General features: G+C 42.3%; 1 pseudogene; it reads left to right on the plus strand.

Annotated features, from left to right (window-relative positions):
* Window positions 1-12,416, plus strand: part of LOC139538247 (titin-like) — a 190,420-nt pseudogene that overhangs the window by 90,929 nt on the left and 87,075 nt on the right.

Here is a 12,416-nt window from a genome sequence, read left to right on the forward strand (position 1 = left end):
AGGTTGAAGAAATTATGTACCATAATGTGTAGCCATCACTGTAACTGTAACTACAAAGTCAAAACATAGGTTTTAGGCCACTTAATCTTAAGAAGGACTATAACAATAAAAGTAGTTGGTGACAGTGATAGAATTTGGTAAAATTATTTTGTTGGCTTCCTAAGCTGTTACGATATGTAAAGCACGAGTCAAGTGTAATTAATGTGTGACCTCACAGAACCACCAGTTGAGTTCACCAAACCTCTGGAGGACCAGACAGTTGAGGAAGAGGCCACTGCTATATTGGAGTGTGAAGTCTCCAGGGATAACGCTGAGGTCAGTTGGTTCCAAGATGGACAGGAGATCCGCAAAACGAAGAAATATGACATTGTTGCCGATGGCCGCATGAGAAAACTCATCATTCATGGCTGCACTCTTGATGATTCAAAAACATTTACCTGCGACGCCTCAGAATTCAAAACCTCTTGCTTCCTTAACGTTGAACGTAAGTAAAGTATTGATTAAAACCTTTCATATAGTTTGTTTGTTTGTAAAGACTTTGGTGTATTTGCCATACAGGTGTAGTAACACTATGACTGTGTCCTTACAGCTCCACATGTTGAGTTCTCTAAGCCACTCCATGATGTTGAGGTCAAAGAAAAGGAATCTGCCAGATTTGAATGCGAAGTATCGCGCGAAAATGCCAAGGTATTGATTCCTGATCCTTCACCCCTCACCTCACCTCCCCCACCCTACCACTCTCCCCAACCCCCACACAATACATGCACATTCAAACACACCTTCTTATTTTTTATAATAATATATGTGGAATTACAAAATATAATATTAAAGGTCATGAATAGTCAAAATCATGTTTTTCATGAAATTGCTTGGTTTATATTTGAAGGAAACCAGATCAAAGTACGATGACCAAGTATGAAAAATGACTGTTGCTTCTACACTAACAGTCAAAAGTTTTAGAACACCTACTCATTCAAGGGTTTTTCTTAATTTTTACTATTTTCTACATTGTAGAATAATAGTGAAGACATCAAAACTATGAAATAACACATATGGAAACATGTAGTAACCAAAAAAGTGTTAAACAAATCAAAATATATTTTATATTTGAGATTCTTCAAATAGCCACCCTTTGCCTTGATGACAGCTTTGCACACGCTTGACCGGTAGTGTACATTGTACATTGAAGTTTGATCATAAAGTTACTGGTCCTCTCCCGCATGTCAAACACTTGGATTCATTATTAAGACATCACCTTAACACTAATTTTAGAACCAATATTGGAGAAGGTGTGTTTGAAGAGGGGTATGGTTTATATAGCTAGATAACTACTCTACTGGTGCCAACATGTTACTGTATGGTGTCAGCCAATATAATTAAGTGTTTATCCTATTCATCTATAGCAAATATACTTATATGTTTCCCCCTTCATCTGTGTCTGTGTTAGCTAGTTACTGGGTAGCTAGGTCTTCAGCCAGCATTGAACAAAAGGGTGGGTGGGTTGTTCAAACTCTGACACAGTTGTCAAGTCAACACATGTGAACCGCATCACAAACGACATGGCAAACGGGAGATGTATACAATTAAATTGATATCATTGATGCAATTTCAGTGTTTTTGAGTTGCTTTGTGTATGACCAAATTAGCTTGATGAATTTACTGCAACTCTGCTCACTGCATCCAAGTTGCTTGATATAGGTGTTTCAATGAGCTGTCAGCTCATGAATATAAGCTCCCTAAACACTCAGCCTGTCTTTTCAACCTTTCTGGTAGTTAGCCATGAGAGAAAAATTACTTTTTCAGAATGACTGTTCAGGACCTTTAAGACTGAGAGTTAGTTGTCTTTCCTGTCTTACACTGTGTTTCATGCTAGTGTGCTGTTACATTTTACTCCCTTTGTTTCCGCCATAGTCTTTATCAGTACATATTAAAAGTATTATACCGTCATTGTAGTCTGGTTTTATGACTGTTTCTGGAAACAGGTCCGTTGGTTGAAGGACAGCAGTGAAATCAGAAAGGGAAAGAAATATGAAATAATCGCCAAAGGTCGCCAACACATCCTCATCATCCACAAATCAGTGTTCGATGATGAAGCAGAATATGAATGTGATGCGAAGGTCTCCAAATCCTCCGGCATGCTTACAGTCGTCGGTGAGTCTGGCAAACTTTCTCTGTCTCAAAAGGTACATCCAAAATGGCACCTTATTCTTTATATAGTGCACTACTTTTGACTAGGGCTCATATAGGGCTCTGGTCAAAAGTACTGCACTTATATGCCATTTGGGACTCAGAAAAATTGATTAATTTTGATGTCATATACTGTAATCGACTTATCATAATATATTGCCTTGACGGTTATATTGTATTTCCTTTGCAGAGGAAGAAGCTACGTTCACCAGGAACCTGTCTAACGTGGAGGGAACAGAAGCAGACAGTGTGAAGATGATTTGTGAAGTGTCGAAGGCAGACGCTGATGTCATGTGGTATAAGGAAGACCAGGAACTTCCCGAGGGAGGAAGATACGATCAGATCGTAGACGGCAGGAAGAGGATACTTATCATCCAGGATCTCAAAACAGATGATGCTGGAGAGTACTATTGCAAATTGTCCAGCTCACAGACAACTGGAAACCTGAAAATAAATGGTAATGGAATCAGACATAAGCTCTGTTTAATTTAGTCAGCTAAAGACCATCAGGTGGAGAAAGTGAAATATCCTGGATAGTGGCTACACACCAGTACCGTTATGAAAATCAAATCATGGGATGCAGGTAAAGTATTTGTGTAATTAAGAGCATATACACTAATCTGTCTTTGTTCTTCTAGAATTGGCTGCTGAGTTTATCGCCATGCCTCAGAGTCAGGAGGTGGTTGAGGGAGAAAAGGCTGAGTTTGTATGCTCAGTCTCTAAAGACACATTCATTGTCAAATGGATGAAGGATGATAAGGAGCTAGAAAAAGGGGACAAGTATGACATTGTCTGTGATGGCAAGAGAAGAATACTTGTTATCAAGAACTCTGAACCCAAGGATGAGGGCGCCTATGTTGCCCTCATTGGCACCACCAGAGCTACAGCTGATCTGTTTGTTCTTGGTAGGTCATCAATGTTGGTTTTCTTTTCTATTACAACCTCACCAACCTGTATGTGTATTTGTGTCTTTTGTAGGGGTTGAGATAAAGTAGATTTTCTGTTAGACCTTTGTGTACAATCGGGCAGTAAAGTAATCTTCTAAAATATTCTTGTGTGGCACTACCTGAGGCAGCCTTGGCGAAATATTTCATTCCATCTACTAACTTCCTTAATTTTGATTTCCACAGAAAAACTCAGGATCAACACACCAATCAAAGACACAGAAGCCAAAGAGGGACAGGAGATCATCTTCAACTGTGAGGTGAACACTGAGGGAGCTAAAGCTAAGTGGCTGAAGAATGAGGAGACCATGTTTGAGAGCAGCAAGTTTGTCATGATCCAGAAAGACAACGTGTTCTCTCTGAGGATCAAGGATGCTGAGAAGTCAGATGAAGGAAACTATACTGTTACATTGACAAACCAACGTGGTGAACATGCCAAGAGCTCTGGCAAACTTACAGTAAAAGGTGAACATAGTTTTGTTATCGATTCTACCAATGGCTAATTTGATGTAGTAGTATGTCTTATTTTTGGTTGAAGTTAGCTATATGACTAAATGATTTTTAAAATTTGATCTACAGAGGAGAGTCTGAAGATCATTGTACCTCTTGAGGACTGCGACACACAGGAGAAGAAGACTGTTAGCTTTTCTTGCAAGGTCAACAGGCAGAAGGTTACTCTGAAATGGACAAAGGCTGGTCAGGAGATCACCTTCAGCAAACGCATAATCTACAGGTTGGACCAATATAAGCACACACTGACCATCAAGGACTGTACTCTTGCTGATGAAGGTGAATACACCGCCATCGCTGGTGATGACAAGTCTACAGCTGAGCTGATCATTAGTGAAGCCCCCACTGACTTCTCCGCACAACTCAAAGACCAGACCATCCCCGAGTTTGAGAATGCTGAGTTCACCTGCAAACTCACCAAGGAGAAGGCTGAGGTGAAATGGTACAGGAATGGACGTGAAATAAGAGAGGGACCCAGGTAGGAACACGTTTAAACTGCTATGAGGCACGGTCACTGTTGCTTTACTGTCACTGTTAAATCTTAAAAGCTACTTTGCCCCTAAGGGCCACCATAGGAACTGAATTCAATAATGAAAGGAGTAGTGTAACATTATCCATTTTTGTTTTTTACAAGGTACGTCTTTGAAAAAGAGGGCAAGACCTGCAGGCTGCGTATCAACGAGTGCAGACCAGATGATGAGTGTGAATATTCCTGTGGCGTAGATGAAAAGAGATCACACGCCCATCTCTTCGTTGAAGGCAAGCCTCTTGAATTCATTATATGATTCTGTTTGTGTGAGTCCATATTTCTAACTGTTCTGTATGAATTAATGTTTCACTAATTATATTTTTTATTTGTGTGTAATGTTTATTCCAGAGAGTGCAGTTGAGATCGTCAGACCACCAAAGGATGTGTTTGAGCCTCCAGGCTCAGATGTTGTATATGAAGTTGAACTGAACAAAGACAGAGTTGAGGTAAAATGGTTGAGGAACAACATGACCATCGTCCAGGGTGACAAGTACCAGATGATGAGCGAGGGCAAGGTCCACAGACTCCAGGTATGTGAGATCAGGCCTCGGGACCAAGGAGAGTACAGAATCATCGCCAAAGACAAGGATGCCAGAGCCAAATTGGAACTGGCTGGTAAGTTGTCATAACTGTTATATCCTCTCTGATTCCACAATACATCTATCCTTTTATTCTTTGATCTTATAATTGTTTATCCCTCTACAGCTAAGCCAAATATCAAGACTATGGATCAGAGCTTAGTAACAGATGCTGGAAAGCCCATCCTCATGTTCGTGCCCTACAGCGCGTATCCTAAAGCTGAAGCTGAGTGGTTCTATGATAATGTCAGCCTACCCAAGGACAACATCCACACTGTTGGAGACAGGACAGAGTACAGGCTGAAGGACCCTAAGAAGTCCGACCAAGGACGTTACAAGGTTGTCATCAAGAACAAACATGGACAGGGAGAGGCATTCATTAATCTGGATGTCATTGGTAAGTTGCCTTCAATCCATTCTTGTATTTGAATAGATGTTTCTTGGGAAGGATATTTTTCTTGGAATCTGTTCTTGTTCATGGATTCCATTTATTAATGTATTGTTGTCTTCCACAGATGTCCCTGGACCTGTGAAGAGTCTTCAAGTGCTTGACACCGCCGATGGTGAGGTCAGTCTGGCCTGGGAAGAGCCAGAGAGCGACGGTGGCAGCAAGATCATTACATACGTGGTGGAGAGGCGTGACGTCAAGCGCAAGACATGGACTCTTGCTACTGACCGCTCTGACGCTCCAGAATACACTGTGACCGGACTCCAGAGGGAATCCATGTACCTATTTCGTGTTTCTGCTCGCAACAGAGTGGGCAGTGGACCAAATATTGAGACAGAGAAACCTGGTGTTTATGCCAAGAACAAGTTTGGTAAGCAAAATATTTCATATTGTATCACCTCATACAGTATAAGTTTGTTCAAAGTAACAGTTTTCAACAATGAACTGCCTACCAGAAAAGTGAATTACAACCTTGTGTTATATTTCAGATGTTCCTGATGCTCCTCAGGATGTGAGTGTTGGAAACGTGAGTAAGTTTGGAGCCACAGTCTCCTGGGAAAAACCAGTGTCTGATGGAGGGGCTGAGATCACCTCCTACATAATTGAGTCCCGTGACAGGACCTCTGTGAAGTGGGCCGTGGCTATGATCAGTAAAGCAACAGACCGCAGTGCAATCATCAACGACGTCATTGAGAACAAGGAATACATCTTCCGTGTCAAGGCTGAAAACAAGGCTGGCATTGGAAAGCCAAGCGCTGCTACCAATCCAGTTAAGATCATGGACCCCATTGGTGAGTTATTTAAGTTATTTTAGTTTCTGAAATGTTATTATTGAAATGTATGCACTGTTTTAACATGTTGTTTTTGTTATTCCAGAGAGGCCAAGCCCACCACAGAACCTGGTGCCCTCAGAACAGAATAAGAACTCAGTCCAGCTGACATGGGAGACCCCATTGAAGAATGGAGGCAGCATGATCACTGGCTACATCATTGAGAGATGTGAGGACGAAACAAACCATTGGCTCAGATGCAACGCCAGGCTCTGCCAGGATCTCACCTACAAGGTATTTATCCTATAAGATGAAAAGTTGCTAAATGGTTTCTTAGAGATTTCATATGATATTGGTAGTGTAATTGTCATACGTTTTGAGTGGTATTCTGACTTGAATGGAAGTCTCCCATTGACATGCATTTACTCTGAGTTGCTCACACTTATCTCAACTCTGAATGGGGCTCTTCCTTCTTTTCCTCAGATATCTGGCCTGAAATATGGCAAGAAATACAACTACAGAGTGATGTCTGAGAATGCAGCTGGAGTGTCTGACCCATCCAACACACTGGGACCCATGCTGGCTGATGATACACATGGTACATTTGGTTAACTTTTAACTAAACTTGACGTAGTTCATCACTTTAAATGTTGTGCATTTGTCATAACAATTATCATTATTTTCTATCTTCAGTTGGCCCCACAATGGACCTGAGTGGATTGAAGGATGGCCTTGAGGTCATTGTTCCCCATCCCCTTACTATCCGTGTCCCTATCTCTGGATATCCCACACCACATGCAAAGTGGAGCTTTGCTGATAAGGAGCTCACTGCTGGTGAACGTGTTTACATAATTACAAAGAGTACCTATGTAGAACTGACCGTCACTCCAAGTGTGCGTCCAGACAGAGGTGTATACGCTCTGACCCTGGAGAATGATATTACCAGTTGCTCAGGAGAGATTGAAGTCAATGTTATCGGTAAGTGACGTGATGAGCCTTGTGGTGAAACACAACATACTGTATCTTGATATTGTCAACTGCAAGTCCCTACTTTTCCCTTCATATCTCTCTTTTTCTATTTGTTCAGCGTCCCCAAGTGCACCCAAAGACTTTAAGGTTGCCGAGGTGACCAGACAGCATGTGCACCTGATGTGGGAGGCACCAGAGCATGATGGAGGAAGCCCTCTGACTGGGTACCTGATTGAGAAACGTGACGTATCCCGCAAGACCTGGGTCAAGGTATGGATGAACATAAGTCTTCAAACCACCCAGCAATATACATGTAATAACTTACTTATTTAGTCCTCTTTTTCCCGGTTGGGACAAACAATCTTTTGTACTCTTTCTTTGGCCACAGCTTGTACCCTGTTATACATGAAATATTATTAAGATAAATATAATAACACGTGCCACTGACTGTCTTTCCCCAGGTGATCACTGGTGTTCAAGACCAGGAGTTCACTGTCACTGATGTTGTTGAGGGCAAAGAATATCTGTTCAGGGTTACTGCCTGCAACAAGTGTGGCCCAGGAGAGCCTGCCTACATTGACGAGCCAGTTAATGTGTCCTCCCCTGCCAGTAAGTATTCGCTAAGTACAGTAGCAAGGACAATGCCTATGCTGTGCACACAAGTGAAGGGAACTTAATCTATTGTTTTGATGTCTCAGTCATTGACATACCTGTCATTTGAATTCTAGTTGTTCTCAATCATTGAGATACCTGTCATTTGAATTATAGCTGTTCTCAGTCATTTAGATACTTGGAATTTGAATTATAGCTGTGCCAGACTCACCTGAGAACCTGAAATGGAGGGACAAGTCAGCATCTGGCATCTTTCTGACCTGGGAACCACCCAAGTGGGACGGCGGCACCGGAATCAAGGGCTACAACATAGAAAGATGCCAGCGTGGCACAGACAACTGGGAATCCTGCGGAGATCAGGTCCCTGAGTTTAAGTAAGTGGAACTACAGAAAATAGGCTCCAAGTTTGTTGTTAAAAATCGTTTTGTACATTTTGAAAGACTAACATCTTACTTTCTCTTAGATTGCAAGTGACTGGTCTGATTGAGGGACAGTGGTATGCCTACCGCGTGAAGGCCTTGAACAGACTGGGTGCCAGCAAACCCTGCAAGGCTACAGATGAGATATTGGCTGTTGATCCTAAAGGTATGTTTTGTATAAATGCTCCATGTTTGTATATGTATTGTGAATAATCCTGCATAGTGGCGGAAATATGTTTCTGTATAACCTGTATAACACATTTTCTGTATAGACCCCCCAGAGATTCTTCTGGATGTCAAGTGTCTTGCTGGACTGACCGTCAAAGCTGGATCTAAGATTGAGCTTCCAGCTGATGTTCTTGGAAAACCCTTACCTAAAGTGAAATGGACCATGGGTGATGTGGTCCTGAAGGGAGATGATAGAGTCTCTATTGACGACAAGCCTGGTCACTCCGTCGTTACGATCAGCAAGACAACGAGAGAGGATACAGCTACCTACATCATTGAAGCCCACAACAGCTGTGGTCGTGCTACTGCAACCATTGATGTCAACATTCTAGGTACCCTATTTTGTTATCTTTTTTTGTGAGGAGTGTCTAACCTTTTTCTGAGGAAACACTCCTTTAAAATATATATTTTTAATGTTCTAACATTGTTTTCTATTTGTCTTGAACAGATAAGCCTGGTCCTCCAGCTGCGTTTGATATCTCTGAGATCACCAACAAGTCCTGTTTCCTGGCCTGGAACCCTCCCAGAGATGATGGAGGTGCAAAGGTCACCAACTACATTGTGGAGAGGAGAGCCGCAGACAGCGAAATCTGGCACAAGCTCTCCTCCACTGTCAAAGAGGCTAACTACAAGGCCCTCAACCTTACGGCCTTCAAGGAGTACATCTTCAGAGTGTTCGCTGAGAACCAGTTTGGTATTGGTGTGCCAGCGGAACATATGCCAATCATTGCCAGATACGCCTTCGGTATGTTAAGTTTATGTTTGTATTTAGTCCAGGCAATATAATGGTATTTTCTTTCTAGTATTATTTTGTGCAGTGGGTTGTTGCTAAAATTGTCTTTAACTGTTTTTCAGATTCTCCCGGTGCACCAACCAAGCTGGAGCCTTCTGATATTGTTAAAGATGGCCTGACTCTGAATTGGTATGAGCCCGAAGAGGATGGTGGTAGTCCTATCACTGGATACTGGGTTGAGAGGTTCGAACCAGATCAGAACAGATGGATCAGATGCAACAAGATCCCAATCACAGACACAACATACAGGTAAGGCGCTAGAATACATTTAGGTAATGAACACCGTAATGTTTCAATTTTGGTAATTGAAGGCAGTAATGGCCGCATTGATTTAATTTCTGGTTGATGCTATTCATTTGATGGTTGGGTTGGTTATTTGATTGTTTCTGATTTGCAGAGTCAAAGGACTACCCACAAGGAAGAAGTATAAGTTCAGAGTCATGGCTGAGAATCTCGCCGGACCTGGAAAATCAAGCAAGGAAACTGACCAGATATTGGTCAAGGATCCTATTGGTAATACTTCCAACATGTTTTGTTAACAGACCATTGATCGTTTATGAAATGTGATGTCATTGACCAAAACAACATGTCTTCTATTCCTACAGATCCTCCATGGGCTCCTGGTAAGCCAAGCGTAAAAGACGTGGCAAAGACCTCTGCCTTCCTGCAGTGGACCAAGCCTGAGCACGATGGTGGCGCCAAGATCGAGGGCTACATCATTGAACTCCTGAAGAGTGGAACTGAGCAATGGGTCCGTGTTTCAGAGGGAATCAATATCCTGGAGCACTTTCTGAGAGGCCTGATGGACAGACAGGAGTACTCCTTCAGGGTCATTGCTGTCAACATCGCTGGGGAGAGTGAACCCAGCGATCCTAGCGATCCAGTTCTGTGCAAGGAGAGACTCAGTAAGTAACTGACTGTGTTCCAAATCAATCAATCAAATGTATTTATAAAGCCCTTTTTACATCAGCAGATGTCACAAAGTGCTTATACAGAAACCCAGCCTAAAACCCCAAACAGCAAGCAATGGAGATGTAGACGCATAGTGGCTAGGAAAAACTCCCTAGAAAGGCAGGAAAAGGCAAGAAACCTAGAGAGGAATCAGGCTCTGAGGGGTAGCCAGTCCTCTTCTGGCTGTGCCGGGTTGAGATTATTAGAATACATGGCCATCAAGGCCAGATTGTTCATCAAGATGTTCAAACGTTCATAGATGACCAGCAGGGTCAAATAATAATCACAGTGGTTGTAGAGGTTGCAACAGGTCAGCACCTCAGAAGTAAATGTCGGGTTGGCTTTTCATAGCCAAGCAAATGGCATCCTATTCCGTTTATAATGCTATGGTCAAAAGTAGTGCACTACAGATGTAGGATCTTAATTTGAGCCAGTTTGCTACAGCAGGAAAATTATTCTGCAGCAACAGGAAATGTGAATTATTATGTGGATTATAATCAATTAACATTTTTGTAGGGGTTGTTACATTTTTTGTAAGGGAAAATCAAGTCTGACATTTCAAAGTGGAAACTTCAGAAGCCCTTTTAAACCTCAAATACATTACATGTTTTAAATTTCCATTGCATGAAAGTTCTCCTGCAACAGGGTGATCAAATTAAGATCCTACATCTGTATATAGGGAATATGGTGTCCATTGTGACACACAGACTGAGATAGTTTCCATCTGAAGCTCTTCAGTGTGTCATGGTTGGTTAGCTGAGTTGATGGTTTCTGATGACTCATCCTTGTCAATTCATTTTCCAGATCCTCCTACACCCCCACGCTGGATGAATGTCATAACCATCACCAGGAACAGTGCTGAACTGAAGTGGACAGTACCAGAGAAGGATGGTGGTTCACCCATCACCAACTACATTGTTGAGAAGAGGGATGTCAGGCGTAAGGGCTGGCAGACAGTGGACACCACTGTGAAGGAGCTGAAGTACACTGTCACTCCACTGAATGAGGGCTCCCTCTATGTGTTCCGTGTGGCTGCTGAGAACGCTGTTGGACCCAGTGAATTCTGTGAACTGGAAGACTCCATTATGGCTAAAGATACTTATAGTAAGATCATAGTTTATGCGTATAGTATTCTGTAACTGTTGTTCACTTACAACATGCATAGGTTGTTAAGTACTGTTTCCTATTTTCAGCTACCCCTGGACCACCATATAATCTCTCTGTCAATGGCGTGTCAAAGAGACATGTTGACCTGCAATGGGACGCCCCCAAGAATGATGGTGGCAGACCAGTTCTGAGGTAAAGATGGATCAACTTTAGTTTTTAGGAGTGTCATAGAGTGTCATATTGTCATATAAGCGTGTTTATAACATTTGGGAATATTTTCGTGCATCAGATACTCCATTGAGAAGAAGGAGAAACTTGGCACCCGCTGGGTAAAGTGTGGTAAGACCTCAGGGGATGACTGCAAGTACAGAGTGACAGACGTCATTGAAGGAACCGAGGTTCAGTTCCAGATCCGCGCTGAGAATGAGGCCGGTGCTGGACATCCTAGTGAACCAACAGAAATCATTGCTATTGAAGATCCAACAGGTGGGTTTTTATCCATTTTTAAAGTGAAAACTGTGTTTTATGGTTACATTTGTTTGACTTGCATGAGTAATTTATTAGGTATTGTCTAGTTCCCAATGAAGCAACCCACATCTCCAAGATTATAATTATTGTCTCTGCATTGCCTTTTATAGGTGCATCCTCTCCTCCAATTGAGCTTCATATCACTGAAGCCAGCAGAGACCATTTGTGTATTGCTTGGAGACCACCAGAGAGAACTGGTGGCAGTGCTGTAACTGGCTACCATATCGAGCTGTGTGAGGCTGGTACTGAGAAGTGGATGAGAATCAACTCTCGCCCAATCAAGGAGCTCAAATACAAAACAGAGGAGGGCATCACCCCAGAGAAACAATATGTCCTGAGAGTCCGTGCCATCAACTCTGTTGGAGTTAGTGAGCCATCTGATATCTCTGAGAAGGTCTATGCCAAGGACCCTGACTGTAAGTAAACCTTCCATAATGTATATTTCCCATTCCATAATAATAGCCTTCCCAGAAATGCATGAAATACTGATATCTGATTATATTTTTCCCTCATGAAGGCATCCCAACCCTTGAGTTTCAAACAAAGGACATTGTGATTGTTGAGGGAGAGAAGTGGCATCTCCCCATCCCATTCAGAGCAGTACCCAAGCCCAAGATCACCTGGCACAAAGACGGAAAGGAGCTGAAGGACGATGAGAGAAGGAGCTTCAGACAGGAGTACCTCTCCTGTCACCTGGAGATCGAGAGCTGTCTGCATGCAGACTCTGGCCAGTACAAGGTCACCCTGGAAAACTCCCTCGGAGCTAGCAGCGGAACAATTAATGTTAAAGTTGTTGGTACGTTTCAGTGTCAAAATACTATTATATTACTATACTATTATATT

The sequence above is a fragment of the Salvelinus alpinus genome, chromosome 14, assembly GCF_045679555.1.
Source record: "Salvelinus alpinus chromosome 14, SLU_Salpinus.1, whole genome shotgun sequence".
Classification (NCBI taxonomy): Eukaryota; Metazoa; Chordata; class Actinopteri; order Salmoniformes; family Salmonidae; genus Salvelinus; species Salvelinus alpinus.